General features: G+C 37.9%; 1 protein-coding gene across 5 annotated transcripts in view; it reads left to right on the top strand.

Annotated features, from left to right (window-relative positions):
* The first annotated feature begins 200 nt into the window (after positions 1-200).
* Positions 201-22,888, top strand: part of nlgn1 (neuroligin 1) — a 311,795-nt gene continuing 289,107 nt past the window's right edge. For 2 of the 5 annotated variants that reach the window (XM_048172191.1, XM_048172193.1), the window contains exon 1: positions 201-547. The gene's annotated coding sequence lies outside the window, so the exon portion shown is untranslated. Of the gene's footprint in view, positions 548-18,431; positions 19,145-22,888 lie in introns of those variants that run through there. The other 3 variants (XM_048172190.1, XM_048172192.1, XM_048172194.1) reach the window with 2 other exon arrangements.

Consider the following 22,888-nt stretch of genomic DNA (forward strand, 5'->3'; position numbering starts at 1 on the left):
AAATTAAGCGTGATATAAAAAAAAAAAAACAATTGGCTTTTATATTGTAATTATACTAAAGCTAAAGCAAATTATTCAAGTCCCCCTAGTCAATCATTTTATCCCTTAAAACTCGTCTTTGATCACCAAAATGACATATTTAAGCATTTCTTGTGAAAAAAAAAAAAAAATTCTTCATGCCTTAAAATAGCTTGAATGTAACTGTGCGTTCACACCGCCGCCGGCAAGAGCGTCAAAATTCACCTTGGCTGCCCTGCCAACAGCGCTGTACTGTGCGTTCAAATCACCGTCGGTGGGAGGGTCAAAGTAAATGACAAGTTGTGGCAACCAATCGGAATCCTCTCAAGCGAGGACCTCCACATTCCGATTGGTTGCCGCCGAACCGCATCATAGCTCATTACCATAAAGTTGACCTGACTTCAACTCTCCTCGACGCTCTCACCGTCCAAGACGCGCCGCTCAAGCCGGAGCTTGCCGCTGACTCACATTGAAAATGAATGACTTTGTGTCACTTTGAAGCTCTCGCCGGCGGCGGTGTGAATGCATGGTAACTCTACACCCTTGCCTCATTTAGTATACGTGTATCATTGAATATTTAAATTAGCTTCGCCTCCACTCGCTCATGCTAGCTCAGAGATTAACTCGTTCAATTTACTGAGGTAAACGCTGCACAATGGAATCGCTCTTTACAACATCGGACACAGAACGGTAATTAATATGATTAGCCTTTTGCTTGACTATGTTATCAAACAGCTAATAATGTGTTGCTAATGTTACACAAACCATGTTCCCGTTCGCCATCTCAGAGTCAGATAGCTGCCTTCTAACAATCAGTATCCTTAATACAAACACTTCTCAGAACAATTTAGAACGTCAGTGGAGAAAGGCATATAGTTCATGATAACATCGTAATATACATCATACACCCACCATATTGTTAAATCTACACGATTTTTCATATAAACAGAAAAATATACTGGGATAACCTGGCTTCTTTCGAGACTTCCCTACTAGTTCGCTGTTAATGTTATGCTAAAGCCCGTCGGTATGTTGACGTGATTGGTTACAAGGTAGTTTGTGACATCACAGACACCAGCAATTTCAAACTGGGGGTTTGAGTTTTAGGGAGAAAATACTTTGCAGTGGTGATGACATATGAATTTGCACATGGTTTGTCTTAAAGAATATTAAAAACACCACATAGACATATAAACAACATTAAAAACTTGATTTTCACCACAGGTTTTAATTTAAAGTGCATCCTTTTCCTCCCTGCTATTAGAGTACAGTTACATTTAAAAATGTTTTTAATTCATTTCAAATTTATTAGTAAATCACTTCTGTAATCATGTATAAATATTGTTTCAGAGCAGCTTAAAGCAACTAATTGCGGGGGTAGGTGTGAACACTCACTAACGTGGGATGTGACCTCACCTCAAAGAGGAACTTGGCAGGAGTGTCTGTGGAAAAAGCCACAGATGTATAATTGGGATTGTTCACTGTCCATTCGGCATGTTAATCAGCCACGGTTCCTCTGTCCACTTCATTCTGTCATGTCATCCATATGGGCTGACTGCAATGGTTAATTACTCTGCATTTTAGCCGTCCACTGCTGTGCATCGTGTATGGTGGTGTAATAAGTCACATGCTTCATTTGGGCATTTAATGAAGGCTGACAGAAAAACAACTGAGTTTATATCAGTTATGTTTAAAATGGCATACATAACTTATTGCTCTTTAACTGAAGCTTGAGTTTAGTATGACATTTATTATAAGTGAGTGTATTTGCAGAATATGTACATATGTGATGTATTAGGTGTGTATGCGTATCTGTATCTTGCGATGACCTAATTAGCTGTAAATCTATTGAACTGAATGTGGGCAAGGCTTAAAGGTGCCCTAGAACCAGTTTTTACAAGATGTAATATAAGTCTAAGGTGTCCCCTGAATGTGTCTGTGAAGTTTCAGCTCAAAATACCCCATAGATTTTTTTTAATTAATTTTTTTAACTGCCTATTTTGGGGCATCATTAACTATGCACCAATTTAGTGCGCGACCCCTTTAAATCGCGCGCTCCCTGCCCCCCTCGCTCTCGACTATAATAAAGTGCATTTACAAAGTTCACACAGCTAATATAACCCTCAAATGGATCTTTACAAGATGTTCGTCATGCATACTGCATGCATGCGTCGGATCATGTGAGTATGGTATTTATTTGGATGTTTACATTTGATTCTGAATGAGTTTGATAGTGCTCCGTGGCTAACGGGCTAATGCTACACTGTTGGAGAAATTTATAAAGAATGAAGTTGTGTTTGTGCATTATACAGACTGCAAGTGTTTAAAAATGAAAATAGCGACGGCTCTCTTGTCTCTGTGAATACAGTAAGAAACGATGGTAACTTTAACCACATTTAACAGTACATTAGCAACATGCTAACGAAACATTTAGAAAGACAATTTACAAATATCACTAAAAATATCATGTATTCATGGATCATGTCAGTTATTATCGTTCCATCTGCCATTTTTCGTTATTGTTCTTGCTTGCTTACCTAGTCTGATGATACGGCTGTGCACAGATCCAGACATTAATACTGGCTGCCCTTGTCTAATGCCTTGAACATGAGCTGGCATATGCAAATATTGGGGTCATACATATTAATGATCCCAACTGTTAAGTAACAGTCGGTGTTATGTTGATATTCGCCTGTTTTTCGGAGGTCTTTTAAACAAATGAGATTTACATAATAAGGAGGAAGCAATGGAGTTTGAAACTCAATGTATGTCTTTTCCATGTACTGAACTCTTATTATTCAACTATGCCAAGGTAAATTCAATTTTTGATTCTAGGGCACCTTTAAGCCGAAGTGTGTGACTGTGAAAACTGTGAAAAGTCAATATTTATTTCCAATAATAATAATAAAAATAATACATTTTTTGTAACAATTAATTATTTAATAAATTAATTATTCTTTTTACTACAACCTGTATTTTAAATTTGTAACAAACTGCATTTCTATTCATCCTCTCTGACACCTAACCATGCATACCTGAAACTCATCTAGCCCTCATGACCAGCACTATATAGAACACACACACTCCCTCAGTGAGGTTCTGACCTTGTCTGATGCAACTTACTACTTACCTACTTAATGTTCATGACTACCTTGCTAGCTACTGCTGTTACCTTATCCAAGTCGATCTCCAGTCATCCAAGTCATCTTCCAGTCATCCCTCGTCTCAACATTGTTTCCTCATGTGTGTGTGCTCCAACGATTCTGTAAGACAAAGACTCAAAATGAACAATACACGTCTATCTTCCTCCACTAGTCGCCTCCTCCTTTCCTCCACTCACCATGAGCATGAACCACAAGCCAGAGCCCACCACAGACCCAGAGCTGGAGCCTGCCAGGTCTGACTGGGGTGTGAGCCAAAGTGCTGGTGGAGTTTGGCCTTGTGAAGCAGAGTTCCATTCATCCTCATACTCCAAGAGTCTCCTCATGTGAACTCCTTGATTTCCTGACTCCCTCCTACATTTAAGCCTTGTTGCCACCATTGGTCCCATTCCCAAATTGTCTTCGTCACCACTGGCTCTGCTCAGTTCCAAGACATCCAAGTCTTCGCTGGTCAAGCCCAGCTCCAAATTGTCACTTGACAATCCCAGCTCCAAGCCTTCGTTGCCCAGCCTCAATTCTCCTTCATCATGGATGGTTCCGTCCAGCCTCCTTCTCCCTCCTCCTCTGCCAAAGACACCAGTTCCTCCACTGTGCCCCTTCATCCCCTCGGCTCGTCCAGTGGTTCCATCGTGCTGCTCGGATCCACCTTGGGCTACCCAGCCGTCAGCACCCCCTTGGTGTGTGGATCCCTCAGCTCCACCTCTAGTCTTTGAGCCCTGGACTCCACTTCAGCCCTCCGGCCCATCGGCTCCACCTTGGCTCAACAATCCCTGGGCTCCACCATGGTCCATCATCCCTGAGACTTGGCCAGGATCTCTCATCCTTCCGGCTCCACCTTGATCAGTCACGGACTTCCGGTCCTCTGGCTATGCCTCATCCCCTCACCTCTTCGGCACCACTGGGCTCTTCCCTCTGGCTCACCGTTGTCCTCACTCCCACACTCTGCCCCGTCTCCGCCTCGGTCCCACAAGGCTATGGTTACGCCTTGACCCTCCAGTCTATTGGTGTCACCCCGGATCTTCAGCTCCTCAGCTCCAGCTGGGTCTCCACCCCTATTGGCTCCACCTCAGTCTGTCAGGCTCCTGGTTCCACCTTGGCTCTCCCCTCCATTGGTTCCACCATGGGCCTTTGTTTCAGCACTGCTCTGAATCACACTATGGCCCCTCACTCCTTCAAATTCTCCCTGGCTCCTCCCTCCACTCCCCCTTGGACTGTTCTGTCAGCCCTCTCCTGTTACGGGACAAAATTAAGCTAAAATGCTAAATAAATAAACAAGGTAGGTTTAAAACAACAAAGCCATTGAAAAAAAGGTTGAAAATACTTAAATTTATAAATAATTTTATGAATTATAAAATGATATCAAAATAAGACATCAAATCTGTATTGTATAATTTATATAATAATAATTATTATATTATTAATTAAAGGTGCCCTAGAATCAAAATTGAATTTACCTTGGCATAGTTGAATAACAAGAGTTCAGTACATGGAAAAGACATACATTGAGTTTCAAACTCTATTGCTTCCTCCTTCTTATATAAATCTCATTTGTTTAAAAGACCTCCGAAAAACAGGCGAATCTCAACATAACACCGACTGTTACGTAACAGTTGGGGTGTACGCCCCCAATATTTGCATATGCCAGCTCATGTTCAAGGCATTAGACAAGGGCAGCCAGTATTAACGTCTGGATCTGTGCACAGCTGAATCATCAGACTAGGTAAGCAAGCAAGGACAATAGCGAAAAATGGCAGATGGAGCAATAATAACTGACATGATCCATGATTACATGATGTTTTTAGTGATATTTGTAAATTGTCTTTCTAAATGTTTTGTTAGCATTTGTTGCTAATGTACTGTTAAATGTGGTTAAAGTTACCATCGTTTATTACTGTATTCACGGAGACAAGAGAGCCGTTGCTATTTTCATTTTTAAACACTTGCAGTCTGTATAATTCATAAACACAACTTCATTCTTTATAAATCTCTCCAACAGTGTAGCATTAGCCCGTTAGCCATGGAGCACTATTAAACTCATTCAGAATCTCAAAAAAATCAAAAGTAAACATCCAAATAAATACTAAACTCACATGATCCGATCCATGCATGCAGTATGCATGACAAACATCTTGTAAAGATCAATTTGAGGGTTATATTAGCTGTGTGAACTTTATGCACTGTATAACTGCACTTTTAGACGAGAGCTCGGGAGGGCAGAGAGCGAGAGATTTAAAGGGGCCGCACAGCCTGAATCGGCGCATAGTTAATGATGCCCCAAAAAATAAAAAAAAATAATTTAAAAAAAAAAATCTATGGGGTATTTTGAGCTGAAACTTCACAGACACATTCAGGGGACACCTTAGACTTATATTACATCTTTTGAAAAGACGTTCTATGGCACCTTTAAACAATGCAGATTTGATATCATTTTATTATCCATACAATTTTTGTATTATTTTTATTACAACCTTTATTTAAAATAAAGCTAAAAAGACAAATGAAAGAATGAAATGAATGAACAAAAAATAGGGTAGGTTTTTGTATTTTTGTATTTTCAATCATAACATTGACTATTGCATTGTAATTCCAAATATGCTCATTCAAATGTTGTTGTTTTTTTTTTTCTTTTGTATAATATTTTTCGTTAGAATTCATTATTCGTTTTGTCATTATTTTTGCCTTTTCGAATACGTTTCAGCTTCATGCACATCCCTATGATGCATGACTGTGTGTGAAAGAGAATGTGTAACTGAGAAAGAGAAAGCAAAGAGAGTGGCATCAATAGCCATTTTGTTGCCATATTCTTTGCAGCTTTGAATTCTTCAGAGCATTTATATGGAGCGTCACAATACAATGTTCCTTTATGTGCCACAGCACACAGGTCTAGTCGAAACCTCATCTCTCACTTTCTTTCTTCCCTAGAATGCATGCTGGGATGGAATGATGAATTAGAAGGCACCTATATAAATACACCTGTTCACCCGGTCCATACATCACAGCTTTCTGGTGCAGTTACAGGAAGCGTCTTATCTGCCTTCCATGTAGTTCTCTTTCCCCATAAAGTATTCTTCCACTGCTTTGCATAGCTGCCCACTCACCTCCTCCCCATTGATTTTTTTTGGGCTGTGTTCACCTGCCTCGGAGTGCCAGAGCAATGCGTTGATTCAGCAGCACTCTCCTAGTGGAAAGGCCATGGAGTATCTATGGCAACAGTGAACCCAAAGCTCTTCATAACAGTGACAATTTTCTTCAGCTTTAGTTCCTCCTCCGGCTCTCCGTGTCTCTTTCCCCATGTATTTTTGCGTCCCATCCAATATGTCAGCTGGCTCTCCTGTCTCTCGGTCTCGCCGCCAAATTCTCAGCCTCGCGGGACTTAATGGGCTCATTAAACGGCAGGCTACCTGTTGCTGTCGGCTCACAAAACCCACCGCCATCATTAAGATCAAACGTCGATTCCACCCGGAGGGGTCACAATGCTGAACATTTAAGAAGGTAAAAGAGGTCTTTGATGAGACCCCCCCCCCCCCCCCCCCCTTAAAGTGTTCCCTTAAAGTGACATCCAGTTGGCTGGTGGTCGAGGCATAATAGGTTATGGAGTGGATGTGGAAAGTCTGTGAAAAAGTTGTAATTAGATCTTTCAGGGCTCCAGAGAGATGGGCAGGATGGTGGAAATCAAAACATTTGATTAGCCATGAATATCTCCTCCCCATTATGGCCACGTTTTATGAGGTATACTTCCATTAAAGACATGAATCTACCTGTAAATGATCAAATGGAGAAAGATTAGAGCTCTTACGCTTTGTAGCACCTGCTCACCAATCCATTTGCTCAGACCAATTACACCAATAAAAAGTCAAGGAATCTAATAGAAAAGTATGATTTGCTTGTTCTTCCTGGCTCCAGGAGCCATTACACGAATGGAGGTTGTTAGATATTTATCACATTTCACAACACAGAGCAAGAGATCTTTGGCTAAAAGGAATCTTTCTGAAGGCAAAATCCATTCGAGATGTTGAGCGCTCAGGTTATTCTATCCGTACGCTGTTGATTTTTTTTTTTTTTTTTTTTAAAACTCATTATGCTACCCTAGGGGAGCTCAAAGCACTGTGCAGCTGATAAATTCAGCCTCTTCTCCAAGGCTTTTCTCTCCATCTCCAATGCGCCACTCTGGCAGGTGGAAGGAAAATACACAAAGTTCTGTGGCCGAGCAGTTTTTCCTGCCCTGTGCTGTCAGAAAACGAGCAAGAGATCTTTTTTTACATCAAAAAAGATAGATCGCTTTGGCTATGTAACCCAAACTGATCAGGCTAGTGTCCCGTGTGTGTACGAATACAAATGAAGCGGCCGCACCAACCAGAGATGGTTTACCTCTGGCTCGCAAGGACGGAACGTGATTTCAAAGTCGTTACGATTTTTTTGTGTGTGTGTGTGCGTTACAGACAGCCTGCAGAGAATTCCAGAACCAGACGGATCTGCTTGACCTTGCGTCGGATGAGAAAAACACAGGCTTCGCTGCGCTTCCTGTCGCATTTTGTCCAGAAATGTATTCATCAAATGTGAGAATGAGCTGAACTCCTCCCACTGCCCGCTCATTTTCACAGCATTGACATATTGGGTTGTTGATATCAGTGGGGCCTTGCGCAGCGGATACAGGTGGCAAACGCTCATTGATCAGTTGGTTCACCAGGGTCAGGGAAATCTAGAGGTGCCAATGCAAAAGCTCTCTTATTGCTCATTACTCTTATGATTGGGTCAGGGTAATTTAGCTCTGAAAACATGAAAACACAACACATGCCAAATTCCAGGTGCATGCATAGGCTGGTTTGAGTAGTGAATATAGAGAGGTTGCAGAGTAATACATTAATGAATCAAATTACTCAAATTTGCAAAAGGTTTGGTGTACTACAGTTAAACCAATTTGGTTTAATACAGTAATTTGTTCATGAATGTATTCTCCTCTGCTGTAATGATGACATAAACATTATTGATATGTTAAAATTATGAAAATAAACAATATGTTTAGGTAAGCAAATAATTTTAATAATTTTAATTGATTATATTTTATATTTATATTAGTTTCAGATCAATTACTTTTTTTAAATACTTTTTAAATATCTTTAAAATTAATAATAATAATAATAATAATAATAATAATATAATATAAAAGTTATGCATTTATTTAAAAGAAGGAACATGTTTAATATATGTGTGTCTTTGTGTGAGAGAGTAACATTTTTTTAATTTAATAATTTATTTTTATATATAATAATATTAAATACGTTTCATAGCAACTATGCTTTTAATTTTAATAATAATAATAAAATGGATTTAATTCTCTGCTGTAATTACGACATTTTTATTTGTTAAAATAATAAATATAAATAATGTTTAGTTTAGCAAATAATTTTTAATCACTAATATTTAATATATTATATTTATATGCAGTTTCAAAGTAATTACTTAAATAATTTGTTTTTAAATATAATAATAATAATAATAATAATAATATTATTATTATTATATTTAAAAATCTAATTATTTTATTGCTTTGAAACTATATATATATATATATATATATATATATATATATATATATATATATATATATATTATATTACAATGTTAAGTTTAACAAATAATTTTTAATCACTGTAATATATATATATATATATATATATATATATATATATATATATATACAGTGATAAAAATTATTTGTTAAACTTAACATTGTAATATTAATAATAATTATTATTTACTTATATTTATAATTAGCTTTTTTCACTTTGTAACTTGGGCTGAAGCCAAGTAATCTGACAAATGTTTACACTGATTATATACTGAAAGTACAGTAAATATCTAAAAAAAAAAAAAAAAAAAATAAGAAAAACAGATTCAGCCTTCACTCATTGATAAAACTAGGTCCTTAAAATCACTGCAGATTTACAGTGTTGCTTTATTTCATATTGACTGAATTCATTGAGAATATATCATACATACTCAGTATATTTTCCAATCTTGGTAAGGATTACCATTTCAGCACCACGGACAGGGCCAGAAAGCAGCAGCCCAACTGTGCTGTTTTGCTGGTGCCAGGAGCCTGCTAGGAGCCAGTTGACCCCTGTGTGACAGCATAAACAAGATTTAGTAGGAGCTCAATATATGCCATGCTGCCTGGGTCTCTCCACCAGTCTTGTGTCATTAAAAAAGTCTCTCTGTGTGCTGAAGGATCCATGCTTTTCCAAAATAACTTGGTGGTGAGGAAGTCTTATCCTCATACAACCGCAAATAACTTTCTGATCAGCGCTGCTATTAGAGACTGCTTCATTTTAAACGTATTATAATGGTGAAAGAATGTTGTAGTTGTAGCAGAATGATAGGTTTTACTGTACCTTTTGTGAGATGCTTTGATTTTTGTGTCAGCAAATCTGTAAAGCATTATTTCACTCTCTGTTTCTTTAGTCATTCTGACTTGGTTAAGGGTTGAGATGTGTTGACTGAATATCACCATAGAGTTTGCCCCCGATTCAGTCTCAGTGTTTAGCCAAGGGGCTGAGAGCTGTGCTTCAGAAACCCGTTTATGGTCGCAAAGGACGCTTTTAATTTCAAAACCAACTCTCTTCTCTCCCAGATTCATTACAGTTTGATGATATCAAATGATTGCCCCCCACTCCAAAAACAATAGGCTGCTGACTCCCCTTGGCATCAGATCCAAATCTGATGTCTCACTCCTGCAGAAATCGATATGAGTCACTTTGCTGGAACATGTCTGATTCTAACCATATTCTTTTGAACAGAGAGATGCTCTCTGGTTTCATTCAGAGTTACGATGAAAGGCACTGAGTGGAAAACTATTCCAGAAAAGCTCAAATTCAGCTCACTGTTCTTTAGGATTCATTTTCTACTTCTTTTACTACATACCATCCACCGATCGCCGTCACCGAGCCCTGATACAGAGCGGCCACTTTTTCAAGTTTAAACACAGCTCACTTCTGGTCTCCTATCTGACTTTTCCAGCAAATAAACAACATTGCCCCACCTTTTAGCTGCCTATGGATCACCCTATCTCTGCCAGCCTGTCTCTTACTGGTTTCATACATTTTAATAAGATGCCAGCATTGCGTTTTCCCGTGTTAAATGTGGCAGATCCTCTTTCTGTCTTATCATTTTCTTATTTAAATCTGACATGGCTGAATGCGCAGCGCTATACGGAGAGGCAAAAGTCTTTAAGGTGATTTATCACGCAGCAAAAGCAAACTCAGCCAAAGGCAGGTGAGGACAACAGAACAAAAGACACATGACAACAGCCAGGTCTGAATGGAGAGATTTCTTTCACTCTGCAGTACGACTCCACTCTATTGCATGTACAATGTATCTCGATTGCTGCACATTCAACTGCCGTTTTTCAAAACGACTCTCGGTCTTTTGCAGTTGATGCACCAGGTGGTTTTGGAAGGATATTTGGTTATATGACTGATACCACAGCAGGGAGACTACATCCCCCACCCACCTTCATCCTCAAACAACCCTGGATACACACGAGACAGGCTTTATGCAGTGCTGGAAGCAAGCAGTAATCACAAATGGAAGCATTATCATTTTGATTAATGCAATGGTGGATTACAACTTGCCCCTTTCACTAATCACCCAGTCTGTGTCTGTGTACCCACCGTGCCTTTGCCCCAGGCCTGCCATCCACTGTACCCATCAGAGAGTGCCTTTTTCATGTGTGTGTGTGTGTGTGTGTATATATATATATATATATATATATATATATATATATATATATATATATATATATATATATATATATTTTTATACCAAGGCTATTTATATTAAAAATATAGTACAAAAACAGTAATATTGTGATATTATTACAATTTAAAATAACTGTTTTCTATTTGAATATATTTCACAAAGTAATTTATTCCTGTGATGCAAAGCTGAATTTTCAGCATCGTTACTCCAGTCTTCAGTGTCACATGATCCTTCAGAAATCATTCTAATATGATGATCTGCTGCTCAAGAAACATTTAATGTGTACAATTGTACAAAATATTTGTGTACAATATTTTTTTTCAGGATTATTTGATGAATATAAAGTTCAAAAGAACAGTGTTTATCTGAAATCTAATCTTTTGTAACATTATAAATGTCTTTACTGCCACTTTTGATTGATTTAATGCATCATTGCTGAATAAAAGTATTCATTTCTTTAATTTCTTTTCAAAAAAATAAAAATAAAAATTCTTACTGACCCCAAACTTTTGAACGGTAGTGTATAATGCTACAGAAGCTTTGTATTTCAGATAAATGCTGTTCTTTTGAACTTTCTATTCATCAAGGAATCCTGAAAAAAAAGTACACAACTGTTTTCAACATTGAAAATAATCATAAATGTTTATTGAGCAGCAAATCATCATATATATATACAATACTGTGCAAAAGTTTTAGGCCACCATTAGATGTTGTTTTAGCAATGGTATAATGACCATATGTAATTATTTCTCAGTCTCTTTATTAGAATATAACCAGAAAATATAGGAAATTTGTATGCAGTATTAAAAAACAGAAAAAAAACAGCTTCTATAGGTAAAAAATGGCGAGTATTTAGTGACACTTGAGCAATAGCAGGATCCTGGCTCTCTTAAACCTAAATGGAATGGAAAAGGACTGGAAGGCCAAGAAAACTTTCAAAATATGATGAGAAGTTTTCTCAGAGTTTCTTCTTTGAGAAACTGGAAGAAATCCAGGAGGTCACACTAACTTTTTTACTTTTTTTTGTACATATTTCCTGTATTTTCTGTTTATATTTTAGTAAAGACATAGAAAAATAAATATGGATGGTCATTAAAACATTTATAAAACAACAAAGCTGGTAGTGGCTTACCACACACACACACACACACACACACACACACTACCGTTTAAAAGTTTTAGGTCAGATTTTTGTTGTTGTTCAAAGACGTTTTATTTGGCAAGTACACATTAAATTGATTAAAAGTGACAATAAAGATATTTATAGATGTATAGATAAAGACATACAAAGATTTCTGTTTAAAGAATTAGTTCACTTTCAAATGAAAATTAGCCCCAAGCTTTACTCACCCTCAAGCCATCCTAGGTGTAATAAATATCCTGACGCAACCAAGCTTTACAATGGCAGTGAACGGGACCAATGAATAAATGTGTACTCCACACGGCTTCTGGGGGGTTAATAAAGGCCTTCTGAAGCGAAAACAAATATCCATATTTAAACAAGTTATGAAGTAAAATATCTAGCTTCTGCTAGACTGCCTTCCATATTCAAGTTACGCAGAAAGTGTAAACTGGCGTCGCGTCAGTTACACTTTTTTCGTTAGTTGAATAGGGAAGGCGTAGGACGTAGCGTAAGTGTTTTGAACTGCAAGAGTTTTACACTTTCTTCATACATTGAATATGGAAGGCAGTCTGGTGGAAGCTAGATATTTTACTTCATAACTTGTTTAAATATTTTTTTTACACAAATGCATCGCTTCGCTTCAGAAGGACTTTATAAATGGATGGAAGCACTTTCTTTAGCTCATACTCATTGGTCCCGTTCACTGCCATTATAAAGATGCTTGGATGCATCAGGATTTTTATTAATATATCTCTGATTATGTTCATCAGAAATAAGAAAGTCATATACACCTACAGTAGGATGGCATGAGAGTGAGTAAATCTTGGGCTAATTTTCATTTGAAAGTGAACTAATCCTTTAAAATCTATGCTGTTATTTTGAACATTCTATGCAGCATAGACAGCTGACAAAAATGTATCACAGTTTCCACAAAAATATTAAGCAGCACAACTATTTTCACCAGTGAAAATAAAAAGAAATGTTTAATGATGTGACATGTAGCCAAGTACGGTGTCCCATACTTGGAATTTGTGCTCTATATTTCACCCATCCAAGTGCAAAGACACCTGGAGCAGTGGGGCAGCCATTTTTGCTGCGGCATCCAGGGAGTGATTGGGGGTTTGGTGCCTTGCTCAAGAGCACTAGCCTGACGTGGTCATACTCAATTCTAGTTCGAATATGAGTCTGATACTGCTCCATTGGGCTTTGATTATGGGGGCGTATTTCAACCGATCCAGGAAAGACCTCAATTGGATAGACCTACAACCAATCAGAGCTACAGAGTAAGTGACGTATGTTGAGCGACACATAGTTGTCAACAGAACTCTTCTTAGCGACCATCGGGGCCAGCTGATAAATTAAACTTTTGCCGAATCCCGTAGGAAGGACGGCAAAGACATCTTTCCCATCGACAAATGCCTTGATCGCGGTCCTCTGTTCCTTTTTTAAAATGAATGCGCTGTCGATATCTTCTATAACGGACGCGATGGCGGAATCTACACATCTCAGTTCTTCAACAGCCATCATTGTTGTAAACTAATTGACCTTTCGCAAAGACCCGCCCCCCTTAGTTACTGTTGCTTTGTCCGACAAGCCGTGGCGCTGTCACGCCACACAGAGTGGAAAATACATCGCGGAGCAAAGAGGAAACTGACAACACATCGACAGACGAGACAGAGCAGGTTACTTATGATATTAAACAAAGTCCCAGCTTTCAAACTGTGTAGTTATTAAAAAAATTCAAACAATAAAAACCGTTTTGTGGCTCTTTAATGGGTTGTGACCATGATCGTGACAGATTGCTGTAGCGCCTCAGCTCAAGAGGCTCGTGAACCGATCATCTCTTCCTACTAGTCCATTTATAGCATCAAATAAACATGAATGAACATGAGAATGAATGTTGTTTCAAACGCGGAAAGACGTCAATATGCACAATTTTTCAAGTTTAACGCCACCGAGGTTAATCTTCTAACTCCTGACTGCTTTGTCGGACAAAATGGCGGATGCGGCGTTCTGATTGGTTAGATCGCTTGTCAATCAAACTCCCCAAGCGCTCTTTGATGATGTGACTGATTACGTTTCTGGTGATAATCTGTCAATCATCGCCCTGACAATGTGATTGGTCCGAACAGTTTCTGTTCGGGCATAATTACTCCTTACGGATCGAGTCCAGACCGAACTCCCCGACCTCAAAATATTGTGGGCGGGGCTAAGTTCGGCTGGCATCCAGGCTACAAGAGCACCTCATTTGTGGGTAATGAGAGTGAAAAAGAGCGCTGTTCATTCACTCCTCCCACTTACATTTCCTGCCGGTTCTGAGACTTGAACCCGCAACCTTCAGAAATATTTCACGATATTACTGTATTTTTGATCAAATAAATGCAGCCTTGATGAGCATTAGAGACTTCTTTCGAAAAAAAAACCCAACCTGAATTTTGATATAAATAATATAAAAATGCTACTATAGCAATTCAAAGCCAATTTTAACCTATTTTACATGACCAGCCCTAAACTGCCACTACTATAACTAAAAAAAATTTTTTTAAAAAAATCTGAAATTAGAAAACTCAATAGTAGAGTAAAACTAAATACATGATAAATAAAACCAAGATAAATTGAAATATAAAACAGAAGCTACAGATTCTATAAAATCCCTCCTCACAGCAGATATAACACCTGTAAGTTACCACAATTAGCATTTGCTCAGCAGCAGGTACAGTTACAGAGTGCCTATTAGTGTGTTGTGTTGGTTATTTATAGCCTTTCTCCCTCCTGCTGTAAGGAAATGTACTCACAGAGGGAGGAAAGAGGATGTCAAAAGGAGAAAGTGAGGGCCGCATGCAGCCTCTGCAGTGACCCCTGGGTGCCGGGAGCAGGTCCGCTTCTCAAAGCCCGCCGGAGGCGGATCAGTTATTACACCAGCGCCTGCCTGGCATGCCACACTACACTTGAGGCGATGCCGGCACATGCTGCAGCCTTTCATCTGAAGCCTCTCTGCGTCTCCCCAAACATCTGGCCGCACGTTTGTCCTACATTGCGCCTGGAAAATGAACAATTTGCTTGCCGGTGGCTGCCTTTGAGTGACAGCAAAGACAACATATGGGAGAGTGTCAGGATGGCAGGGAGATCTCACAAGCCTATTTAATGTGCTCACTACTGTACAGAACCCCGGCAGAGACGGGTCGGACTGTCATCGCAAAGCTGTCATCCACAGTAATTGTGGTGGTCGATACAGTAGTATGTGTTATTACGGCCACCATGATTTAAAGTGAGATTTGTGGATTGGGGCTTTTTGTCTGTGGGCTTCAATTCTCCAAGTGAGGAGAGCGAGTGCTGTAATTGACATTGTTTGGAGCTCTTAGCAGATATTAGAAGTTGAGGTGGTTTGCTGAATGCTAAGCTTTCATCATGCTTCCGTTGAATTGTAGCTTTTAGATGCAGTGGGTGGAATGAATCACGGCAGAGGTCAGGTCAGTGATCCACTTTTAATGACTGCAGTGTATTAATGTGAAAAGTGCATTAAAAACATTCAATGGCTCGTCCTGCACAAAATAGAGCATGCCAATTAACACATGCCATATTTATGAAAGGATATGAGATGGAATGACATGGAGCAAGATTAGCGAGGACGATTCTCGCCTTTGTGAATTAAAAAAAAAAAAAAATGTTGAAGTGAATTTTTTGCAAGGAATTCCACAGTTTATTTATGAGCATGTCATGTGATATGTGACAGACTATACTTTGTTAATGGTGAAATTGCAATTTATTTGATTTTTCATAGAATGAATTTCTTTCAGAAGTATATGAGATGAAATAGGTGTATAATAACTATCATAGCAACATGTGCATAGGGTATGGCTGGATTTCCCGAAACCTTCTTAACTCTACGTCGTTCTTAAATTATACCTTAAGCTGTACCTTAACGTCAATATGTGTTTCCCGAAACGCTCTTAGTTAAGTATACCTTCTGTAAGTCATTCGTTCGTAAGGTTTGTCTGGACCACTCTTAGCTATACCTTATCACTGTTGACAGTCTATACAAATGTAATTCTGAAGTTGTAATGCAAATGTTCTTTGGCACTGAGCTAGAGACAGACGCGCTCCACGCTTGTCATATATCACAACTATTCAGTGTTTTCAACCACATCAGGTTTATTTTAGGTTTCAGACATTTAAATACACATTCGAATGAAGTACTAGGCTATATAAAAAAGATTCCAAATTCCATACACTGATGTCTACGGAAGCTGCAATAATAACCCTTTCAATTACATAATTTGACAAAGTGTTTTATCATATCAGATACACATTGTGTATGAAACAATAAAGTTTACTCTATTCTTCTCCCAGTTCACCGGCTACATACTTCTATGTATTTCAGGGAAAAATTCGTAAATCCGACAGCTCTGAATTGCAGTGCCAACTCATCGCGTGACAAAACACATATGTGAATAGTTTGAATAAAAAAGGAAAAACGATATAAACGCGATACCTACATATCTGTCAGCTTCATGACGTGTCTCCAAGGAATTAATACGTTCTAAAATAATGTTCTAAAATAACAGTCTCCTTAAACTCATGCTGGGGGCTCAGCTAGAATAAAGAGTCCCTTAGGAATATAGATAAATTAGAGTACAGTTTGCATTTTAGTTAGAATTTTAGTTTGCAATTTGGATTATTTTTATAAGATCCCATTAGTCCTGATAAATGCAATTTCTACTTCTGAAGTGATTCTTTTATAAAGACCACCACATTCTAACATAACACAGTAAAGCAGCTCCTGTATAGAGTGAATTATTGATTCTCGAGCCATCGACATCAACCACTTCAGCACCACCACCATGGACAGCACCAGGTAACCTCGCACTTAAGAAAGGTTGATCCTGTAGTTCGAGGAACACGCATAGAAAAGGTATATCTCCAGTTAAGGTATACCTTTAGAGACTTCGTAGCGAGCTAAGAGACGACGTTATCGGGAAATCCAGCCCTGGGCTGTTTATTTATTTATTTACAGCATCGTGACTCCAGTCTTCAGTGTCACGTGATTCTTCAGAAATCATTCTAATATGCTGATTTGGTGCTGAAGAATCGCTTCTTATTATCAACCAATGTTGAAAACAGTTGTGCTGCTTAATATTTTTTGTGTAAACCATTTTGAAATTTCAAAACAACAGCATTCATTTGAAATTGAAATCAAACTATATAAAAGTCTGTCACTTTTGATCAATTTAATGCATCATTGCTAAATAAAGGTATTAATTTCTTTAAAAAAAAAAAGAACTAACAATTTCTAGGTTTTCTAATCAAGCACTAAACAGACTAAATGCTTACAGCCAATGGAATGCTTTTGAGTCCAAGGGAGCTTGATTCAACTGATGGACCAATTTGTTCATGACAGCGGCATTAGTTTTATATTTAACTCTCTCAAAGGGATATTGAGGACATTAGTACAGTAAATTGCCTCTCATCAAGTGATTCAGAACATGCTGTGGCATGTGTGGAACCCGCCCAGCTGTGACGCTGCAATCACGTGATTTGGGGTCTTCCTAGTGGCGAATGATGCCACAGCCCAAATGCACAGACACTAATACGTCTTAATACAGCAGCTATACTGTATAATCTAGTAGCTGGATTGCATTTCAAAATGTTTAAAGTGTGTTTTCAACGAGGTCTAGAGTGAGTGATTGTAAAGTTTTGCTTTTGCTGCACAAGCTATGAAAGAGAATATTAAATGTGCAACTCTTTTTTCATTGTATATGTGTGGAAAGTATTTGTTGGGCAATAAGGCAGCCACAAATGAGCAATAATGTTGAAAGTTATATCAGGCAGGGCCAACAAATAGAAGAAATCTGGATTCTGAAAATTAAATTATAATAAGGTAATGCATTTTTTATTGTAAAATTATTCAAATTGTTATATTTTACTTATTTACCAGATTGTGTGCCTTATGAGATATGAGTATAGATGAAATGGAGTATATGAAAGTAGGCTCTCAAGGGGACTTTAAAGTAAGTGCTTGCTTAGGGTTTCGTTACGCTGCAGGGGAGGGTCAGTTGTCTCTATTGATATAGACCTGTTTGCTGAAACACTGACATATTCCCAAGAGACCTATTAGTAAAACCCCATTTCTGTGAGTAGGGGAGACTGGAGAGTGTTGTAACAGTAAGATGTTTAATCAATTAGAAATGAGCTACAGGGGTGAAATCACAGTCATGTGACCGTTGTGTAAAATACATTTGATAAGGAAGTATAATTCCATGTCAACAAATGAAAAAATTCTTGATTGACCAGTGAACTCAACACTAATTTAAACATGTTTATGGATAAGTAATACATTTCTAATTCACTTTAATCTGAAGCAGATGAATATGGAAATATTATATGAAAGTTTGAGGCTCATGGTGCAAAAATCTGGTATAGACATTTCAAAGAAATATTACAACACTCCCTGGTCTCTGCTAGTTATCAGGCGGTGTCATCTCCAAATAGATATTCCTCCTGAGCATCTCAATGTCAGCATTCTTTATCAGATTAGATGAAAAACACAACCTATGTGACCGAAATGCCGTTGTGTGTTTTAAAACAGATGCACTTGGGAAAGATTTTTAATGTCCCTTTAAAAATATCTCCAGTAAGAGCGTTGCAGTTCCTTTACCTGCCGCAAGGGGCGTCTTTGCTCCACTTTTGAGGCGCTCACATTCAGTTCCTCTCCCGTACTGAGGGCAAGTGGAGATATCGGCATTTTATCAACCCGCGAACCCACAATCGTGAAGAACGAGGGTAAAAAACCCCTCTCTAGTCTTTTACCTTCATTGCGACACCTAAAGACTGCACCGGGATGTGTTTTTTTCCGATGAGACGACGGATTGTGGATTAACATCAGTCTTAAAACTGCATTAGGGAAATCATATGCTGTTTTACTCTGCGAAATAGTTGGACCGAATCATGTCGCTGTCACAAATGTTTCTTGCTTGAGCTTTCCTTTCGTTTGGATTGTATTTTTCCCTCCTCCTGCCTTCATTAGTGGGAGACGCACTCTGGAAATGTAGGAAATGGCAAAGAGTATTGGAAATAGAGCTACATGGTAATTATGTGGATCATTTTATCTATCTCGCGAGCTTCTTGCGTTGTTTGTTTGTAAACGAGACTGTCGTGTTTTGTTCATTATATAATTGAAAATATAAATTCTAACATGGAAGAGAAAGGGAAACTTGTGCATTTGGCTGGATTGTAAGATTTTAGGACTCAAATAAAACTGCTCTAAATGTGAAATTATACAGAAAATGAGCTTTCAGCATCCAGTTAACTTATAGTGTCCATAAACCGTGATCATCAGAAAGAAATTAACTGGGATTGTGACGTGCTGTAACTTAAATAAGGATTTTAATACAATCTGCAACCCTTAAAGATCCATTGGCAAGAGTCAGATGTATTTAAAGTGCAGTGCTCGCCCGTCAACTTGTATGGGAATTATTCTGTTTTGATTAAGGTGATTCTCATTTTACCCCTCTTAATTATAATTAATCCGACAAATTAGTCGAGCTCATATTAATTGACTGATAATGAGGTCTTGAAGGAACCTCTGACTCAGACAGCTTTGACGTCGCGATTTTGTATGGAAACGAAAGTGTGCGCGTGCATCGCCTATTTTGGGATTTCTTAATTCGATGCATATCATAGGCTAGTGAGTGATGGAATGGCTTTTTTGGATATCATTGTGAATTAATACTGTACGGTCGAGGGTAGAGGGGTGATTTAGTGGGCAACTTGTGCAGATCTCATGGCGTAATGATAGAAATGCCGGCGTGATGATCAAGCAAACTTGCCATTCATGGTCGACACGACTGCGTTTGTATAAACGGCAGAAAAATCTCCTTATTCGACGCTTAGATGTTTGCTGCTGTTAGGCTTTTTGGACGAGATGTGTTTTAAGTTAGAGCGCTTTTTGAAACCTTTCTGTATTTTGAATAGTTCACTCAAAAATTAAAAATGTCATTATTTACTCTCAATCCTGTTGTACCAAATCCGTATGACTTACTTTCTTCTGTGAAACGGGAAATAAATGTCAGTCAGAATGAGTCGCCATTCACTTTCACTGCGTCTTTTCTGCATGCAATGAAAGTGAATGGTGACTGAATCTGTCATTCAGATAAACGTCTTTTCTGTTCTACGAAAGAAAGTCATACGAGTTTGGAACAACGCAAAGGTGAATAAAATGCTTTAAATGATTTTCGTTTCGTCGAAGTGAAATATTGCTTCAACATTAGAAATGATTTCTTGACACCCGAGCGTCAAAATCGTACAATTTAGCTCCTTTTTTTTCGACCAGTAGAATACTTCACGGAAAACTTGTCAGTTGTCGGGGCATTTTGGTCAGTTTGGTTTAGCTAAACATATTTCGACGTCGTTTACGTATTCAAATATGTTAAAATATCGCCTCAGTGAAATAAATTTCTTATAATAAAGGTAGTCCATCCATATTGCCATACATGGTCATTTTGTCAAAAAACTAACCGTGTTGTGGAAGCTTTTTGGTGTTTCTCCTGCCTGTCTGAAGACCAGGTACCAAATGTGTACAGGGGAGGGAGCCAGTCCATAAATAATGGAGGCTTTGACTCTGCTAATGTTGCTTCGTGGCTTCTGATAAATGAAGACAACCGCCCCCAAGGCCCATTTGTGCCTTCACACGAACACGTTTTATGTACTCCGCTATCCTCAAAAAAGTTTTTTTCTTATCCCTTTGCTCCAAATTCTGTGTAAAGTCGCAATGCCACATACAAGGAAAAGTAAAATATGCGGTCCTGATGCTGCTTTGATTGTGTAAATGAAATGCAGCATCAGTGCACCCTAAAACTTTTCTTTTGTCATAAGAAAGCTTTTATTTTGTCACGTTTGTATATGCATAATTATTTTTTTTTACACATTTCTGAAAATGTGCTTTCTGTATAATGTTGTCTTAAAATAGTGTGTAAATGCATTTTTTTTTTGTGATGAATATGCAGATTTGCTGCCATAGCAGCGTAACGATGGCAAATATCTTTAAGTCCTTTATGCTTAGTTGCTGTCAGGATGCTTAATGGTGTCACCCAAAAGTTTACTCTGTGATTGGTTGCAAAGTCTTTCCATTTACTGAGTTGACATTAAACCTTTGTCGGTTACATGTTGATTAATTACCAGGGCTTTGTTCTGCCTTCATTGATTCTCTTCATTATGTGATATGAGGATTGCTTCATAATCAGCAGACAGAGCGTATACGTCACTGTTTGAAAGCGTAAAGGGGAAAGGGATATGAGAGTGTGTGTGTGTGTGTGTGTGTGTGTTTGGATGCTGAGTGGTTGTCTTCATAATATTCCTACATTTTACCATGGCCAAATGGGAGTTGTGTTGGCTTATGTTCTGAAAGTAATATTGAGTCGTGATCTTGATGTGAACTGTCAGATTGAATTTCTTGCAGTATACATAATGTATCTACAGATGTATATTGAAGGTCTGCTGTTATAACACTGTGATTTCCCACCGAGGTTTAATTATAATCATCTGAGACTGAATAGTATCTTTTCAGAGAATATCGTAATTGCTGTTGTATGCCAAGTTGTTTGGACAAAAGCCACAGTGAAAACTCTCTATCTTTAAAGAGAGATGCAGCAAGATTGTATTTGGCACATAAAGTGACGACATTGTCACACTGTTGTGTTTTTGGTCAGTTTTTGTTCTTTACTTTTAAAGGTGCAATAAGTAAATCAATTAAACCTAAAGGAAACAACAGTATGTATGACAGATGTTTAAAGTATGCATACTCTTATGAGATTAAGACTATATAAGTGTCTTTAGGGGGAAAAAAACAGTTATATTCCACATAAGAGTGGTCCATTTTTATGATGATAGTAGGCCTACTGTAATCTACACAGCATTTATGTAACATCTCTAAGTCATAAATTATGTAATACATTGTATAATAAGGGGGTCTTCAACAGGTATATCAGTCGTAATTTATAACTAAAATTCACTGAAGTAAATATTTAGTTGCAAGAAAAAGTATGTGAACCACTTGCAGAATCTGTTAAAATGTGCAAAATTTTAACAAAATAAGAGAGATCATACAAAATGCCTGTTATTTTTGATTTAGTACTCTCTTGAGTAAGATATTTTACATAAAAGATGTTTACATATAATCCATAAGACAAAAAAATAGCTGAATTTATTAAAATGACCCAGTTCATAAGTTTGTGAACCATTGATTCTTAATACTGTGTGTGGTTACCTGGATGATCTGACTGTTTTTTTGTTGTGTGATGGTTGTTCATGAGTCTCTTGTTTGTCCTGAACAGTTAAACTGAGCTCTGTTCTTCAGAAAAAATCTCCAAAAGTCTCCCAAAAATTCTTCAGTTTTCCACCATCTTTTGCATATTTGAACCCTTTACAGCAGTGACTGAATGATTTTGAGATCCATCTTTTCACAATGAGGACAATTGAGGGACTCAAACACAACTATTAAAAAAGGTTCAAACACTCACTGATGCTCCATAAGGAAACACGATCCATTAAGAGTCAGGGGGTGAAAACTTTTGAACAGGATGAAGAGGTCCAAATTTTTCTTATTTCACTTGAATATCATTTTTTTTTCATTTAGTACTGCCCTTTGGAAGCAACAGAAGATACTTGCATGTTTCCCGGAAGACAAATTAAACACAATTGGACCCACTTTATATTAAGTGGCCTTAACTACTATGTACTTACATTTAAATTAATCATTTGATTAATTTACACTTATTGTGTACATACATGTTTTTACATTGTACTTATATTTTAAAAACACCTGCATGTAATT

Source organism: Megalobrama amblycephala, linkage group LG21 (assembly GCF_018812025.1).
Source record: "Megalobrama amblycephala isolate DHTTF-2021 linkage group LG21, ASM1881202v1, whole genome shotgun sequence".
NCBI lineage: Eukaryota > Metazoa > Chordata > Actinopteri > Cypriniformes > Xenocyprididae > Megalobrama > Megalobrama amblycephala.